Here is a 6001-nt window from a genome sequence, read left to right on the forward strand (position 1 = left end):
CAGAGTTGTCTTCTACTAGAGCTCTCAGTTTATGGACATGAAACAATGGGTTATCGGGTTAGGATTTTAGGAGATTCCACACAAGTTGTGGCAAAGATATTCTCTGAGGCCAACTTGGACAAAGGTTGAAACTTATTGTAACACATGAAAGCTCGAATCGAATCTGTAGAAGAGTAGTTCTATGGTTTGACATATGATGTAGGGATGCAAGCTGATCTTCTCTGAGAAACTAGAGCCAATGGTTTCATAACAGGAGGAACAACTATAGAGGCAAATTCCATGATGAATGATGGGAGAGATTAATAGGTCTACCAAGTAAGACCTCCAAAGAGATTTAAAATCAAACACTTTACTAGCTAACCCATTAATCAATAACAACTAGTAATGACAACATCATCCCAATATGTGGTGGGGGCGTTGGCAGAAAACAAGTGTATAGGTGACTTCAAATATATGACCATTTTTTTGTTTAGCAACTCCACATGATGATGATCTATGAAAGATGCCTTGGGCCTCAAGAAACTCTATAAATGGCCTGTTGTAGTACTTAGTCTCATTAAAAGGGTTGGTTGGCTACATATGCCACGCTCACCTTCTGGTGAGTGTTGTATGGCTATCAAGACATATGGCCGGCATAATTTGTGGACCTCATAGGTTTGGCCCTCGGCCGCCCCTCACAAAAAAAGAAAGGTACTCAGTCTCATCGGTACTAAGTGAAACTTTCACTTTAACATTGTATTTTATGAAAATCATAAAATAAAATTATTGAGACACTTTTAGAACTTCATTCTTGGAGGTTAACACAAATAACAAAGTAGCTCATGAATTATCTCATCTATAAATGTAATAAAATACTTAAATCCATCATTGGAATCAATAGGAGATCTCCAAACATTAGAATGAATTAATTCAAAACAATGTACAAAACTAATAGGACTATGAGAAAAAGCTAAACATGTTGTTTTGATTAGTAACAAATCTCACAATTACTACAGTCAATAGAAAAGGATGAATCTAAAATTTTCAAAATATGGTCTGATGGATGTCCCATACGACAATGCCACACTTTTCTTGCCTTTATTGTATCCTTCTTGGTAGCCAGTGCAACACAACCTTCACCAATCGTCTTCATTTTTGGATCCTAAAAGATTTCATTCTTGGATGAAAATAGGACATCACAATTTATATCAATGGAGAGCTTACTAATGGATAATAAATTTGAAGACAAGTTAGGAACAAATAATCCACTAAATGATTTAGAGAATAGGTCAATCTATCCAACCCCCTTAACTAGCACTTAAATACCATTAGCCATAGTAATAGGTGGATGAGACATTTGAGAATTTATGGGAGTCATTAAATTTGGCATACAACACATATGATGAGTAGCTCCAAAATCTAAAACAAAATAATTTCTTGAGAAAGTAGAAAGAGTCAAAACATTATTAGAAGCATGAGATGTATGGCTTAAGTCAGTCCGTGAAGATTCCAATCCTCTTGTTTGTGTCAAAATCTGCTTCACTTTTTTAGCCAATTGTTCTAGTGATGTTTGATCGAGAGTGATAGTTTGGGAAGCAACATTAATTTTAAAGCCCTTTTCCTTATTAGGGCGAAGATGTGGGTTGAGGACCCAACACCTCTCCTTTGAATGACCATCTATATTGCAATGATCACAATGAAATTTAGAAGTGCAGTTCTTACTCTTTTTTGATTGCGATTAGTGTCACGCCCTCCCAGCCGGTACCCTATCTGGCATACCCGAGAGTGTGATCCACAGCCCGAAGATCAGGTATCGAGTGATCAACCTCCCACATAAACAATAACATAATCATGAACAATCATAACATGAGTGTGGAAGATAAATCATAGATCCAATAATGAAAGAATGATTCATAAACGAATCGGAATAATAGACATAATCAGAGTATCAAACAGATAAGTAAAGTGAAGCAAAAATCCCACTTTACATCCAGCGGAAAAGTAGCTCTAAAGAATAAACTAGATAAAAGCTAATCCCAGTAGCAAGTACATTGGGTAACTAAATTATTCTCCACTTTGTAGACGACATCCTTGTATGTATAGATCTCATAAATAGCACAAGGACGCTTCCACTCAATGGTCGGACTAAGCATCGTACGGAGCATAACCACCCGTGGGATCTTCAGAGTAATTGTGGTAACCGCAATCACCTTCCTGGAGATATGTCTCTTCGCCTTGCGCTTCCTCATAGGAACCGTCATAGTACTCAGTACCTGCAGGATAGTCTAACAACATTGTACAATAAAGGAATGAGTTTCAAAGAAACTCAGTAAAGGCGATTAAAATCCATAATAACATAAATGGCGGGATTCCGGAACAAACATAAATGCAATATGATATGAGACAATCAATGAATGAATGAATCTAACTCTATGTATGCTGGTCTCTATTGGCAGACATGCTTTAAGTCATAGCACCGTACTTCTTTAGGAAGGTCCACTCACATCCTCAACCATTAAAGATATCTTGGATTCTCTCACGGATCATTTCACCGGTCTTGAGCAGCCGATTGGTAATGGGTCCTTCATCCCTCAGGACAAACCTTGGCAGGGGGTTAAGTCAACACACTCTCTCACAACCATTTGGTATAAGTCTTGGCGCATGTCGGGGTAAAACCTAGCCAAATGCAAGTCTTCTACTTAGTTACATCAAGTCGATCCAGATACTTCCATTCCTCGTCCCCGACGATCCTTTCCAGGTATCCTTCACACTAGAGTCGGCGTATCCTATGGCACCGACCAACTCGGACTACGGACTCATCAACCCTATTGATCATCCACATATGGTAAACGGGAAGCTCTCACGTCCTCTCACGGGTTGGTTACCGGTCTTAAGCGCCCGTGAGCCCAAGTCTAACCATATGCAACCCTACCAATAAATGGCCCCCACAATGTGATTCCCCGTCCTCTCACGGGTTGGTTACCGGTCTTGAGCGCCCATGAATCCCCATTGCTACCACGGGTCGTTCGGTCTCAATACCCCTCCGATTAGGGTCTGACATAACAGGACATCCTAGCCAAACACTACTAGACAATCCTATATATGTCATCCAACAGTTTAGGAAGGTGTCCAGAGGGCATCTCCGGAAATATCCCATAATATTCCCGTAGTAGTCCAAGGACAGAAGTGTCAAAAGGACACCTCTCCTTTCCAAACCATACGTAAGCATACACATGCATCAATTCATATCATCACATATATGGTAACTCCATATATGGAAAGAAATCAGTAATTACAATCACTTGTATAACATTGGTAAGTAAATCATACATGAATCAATTCAATATGAATAAGTAATGCTACTGTAATCAAAGTTATGCAACAGTAGTATATCATTGTAAGAATCTAATTTAGGAAACATATTAATGATATTCAAATATAGAAACTAGATTCATGCTATCTATGTAATTAAGGAAATAACCATCCTTACCTTTTATAACTCGCAAAGAATCCTAAGAAATCAAGTAAGATCTTGGCAAACTTGAGAAGAAGGTCCTAAACAAGTATATACAACATATTAGGAAAGATCCCTAACAGAAAATATATCAAAACATCCGAAACGGACCAATTCGGAGTTGCTTGTACTCATTGGTCGAGTGGATTGGTCGAGTGGTCCATCGACCAATCAGTCGACCAATGCGACGATAACTTATAAAATCAGAGTTTTAAGATATGAAATCCGAATTTGGTGGTTCAAAAGGGTACTAATCAAGGGGTAGACTACATCAGTAGTATTCTAGCATATAGGGGACCTCAAAACACTAATCAAATCAAGGTATCAAGATCCAAATTAGGAAACAAAAAGTTACCATAATTAACTCAAATATGGATCTTGATGAATTTTGAAATAGAAAACAAGACAAGAACTATAGGAGGATGGATCATTGCTTTCGGTAATGAAAACATGAAAACATACATAGGTCTTCATGGAATAAGGCTTAGAAGCATAAATCTAAATAAGGAAATAAAACCTACCATATATGTAACTATCATGCATCATGAAGAACACATAGTAAGGTAGAAGAGAACAACTAGAATTCTATGGATTATGGATCATGGAAAGAAAACACAACCATTAACCACTAACATGATCAATGAAAGAAGATCCAAAGAGATCGAGAATTCAGATTAGAAGATTAACAGAGATTAAATCATGGTTTGATCATGAATCCTTCAAAAGCTTGCAATGATCATGGTTAAGATCATTGTTCTAGCCTTAAATCCTTAGGATGATCATGAGAACATGTTCAGAGATGTTTGCAACGAGAGAATGCAGCATCTCTTCTACTGTCTCAACTCAAAAAGGAAAGAAAAACAAAGATGGAGGAGAAGAAGAGAGAGTAGACATACCTTTTGATGCAAAAAGAAGAGTTCCGACGAAGATCCGCCAAGAAAACTCCAAGGATGCAAGAGAGATGACTTGCGAGAGGTCTTTGGTTCGTTCCGGAGGGTTTGGAGGCAGCAAATACGAAGTGGACTCGAGGTTAGACTTAAATAGAGCAAGAATCAACCTAATTGCCAAAGACAGCACCCATTGGTCGAGTGGATTGGTCGACGGCCCCGATCGACCAATCGGTCGACCAATGCTTCGACAAACAAGGCCAAAACAGGGAATTGATGGTCCAGATCAAATCCAATCCTAAAGGGGTTTTGCACACAAGTCAAGTGACTTACCTAGTAGGTAGAAATGCCTTCAAACCAAGATAGAGAGCACTCCAAGTCCATCAACTAATTAGATATTCATCGGGATTCTGTTTCCATAAATAGAACCTCATCATCAACCTTCATGGATTCCAAGCCGGACACCAAGTCCTCTCTTTGGGATGGCCCAAAGCTGACTTCTTACTTTACTTCGGGTCATCGGACCTACAAATAACAAGGTTTCCGGGTCAAGGTTAGGGCTGGGTTTCACATTCTCCCCCCTTAAAGAAATTTCGTCCCCGAAATTGAAAGCGTATCTGTGCTTCCAAAGAGGTAAGGAAACTTCTCCTTCATGTCTTCTTCCTTCTCCCAAGAAGCTTCTTGGGGGGTATGGTTCTTCCACCGAATCTTCACCAAAGGAATGGCGCGATTCCGCAGCTGCTTGTCCTTCCTATCCAGGATTTCGGCCGGTTCTTCATCATAGGTCAAATCAGCACTAAGTCCTTCAGTGCTTGCTGCAAAATGTGTTCCGGATTCTCTATGTATTTTCGGAGCATCGAAATATGGAACACATTGTGCACACCAGCAAGAGACGGAGGTAATGCTAATCGATACGCAACAGGTCCAACCTTTTCCAAAATCTCGAAAGGTCCAATGTAACGAGGGCTAAGCTTTCCCTTAACATTGAATCTCATCACACCCTTCATTGGTGAGACCTTCAGAAAGACTTTCTCTCCAACTTGAAATTCCAAATCGGTCCTTCTCTTATCGGCATAAGATTTCTGTCTCGATTGGGGATTTAATCCTTTCTCTTATCATATCTACCATAGCACTTGTAGCTTCAATCATCTCGGGACCTAAGACTTTTCTTTCACTGTCTCGATCCAGTACAAAGGTGTCCTACAAGTACTACCATACAAAGCCTTGAATGGAGCCATGCCTATTGTTGCTTGATAAGCTGTTGTTATAGGCAAACTCAACCAAAGCTAGGTGTTCATCCCAATTACCACCCATATCCACCACACAAGATCTGAGCATGTCTTCCAATGTCTGAATTGTCCGCTCGGATTGTCCATCGGCTTGTGGATGATGAGCTGTACTCAAGTTCAATTGGGTTCCCAAGGCCTTACGCAAACTATTCCAAAACCTTGAGGTGAACCTAGGATCACGATCCGAAACAATACTCAATGGCACACCATGCGGACGAACCACATTATCCACATAAAGCCTGGCTAGCTTATCCAGTATGAGTGATCTTCATAGGAATGAAATGGGCTGATTTGGTCAACCTATCAACAATCACCCACACGGTGTCATTGCC

General features: G+C 39.8%; 1 non-coding gene across 1 annotated transcript; it reads left to right on the forward strand.

Annotated features, from left to right (window-relative positions):
- Positions 1-557: 557 nt before the first annotated feature.
- Positions 558-675, forward strand: LOC149005418 (U11 spliceosomal RNA). Its single transcript, XR_016170046.1, has one exon. It is a non-coding gene; the product is annotated as a U11 spliceosomal RNA (small nuclear RNA).
- Positions 676-6001: the final 5326 nt, after the last annotated feature.

The sequence above is a fragment of the Hakea prostrata genome, chromosome 9, assembly GCF_041222555.1.
Source record: "Hakea prostrata isolate BN-2017 chromosome 9, UWA_Hpros_2, whole genome shotgun sequence".
NCBI classification, from domain to species: Eukaryota; Viridiplantae; Streptophyta; class Magnoliopsida; order Proteales; family Proteaceae; genus Hakea; species Hakea prostrata.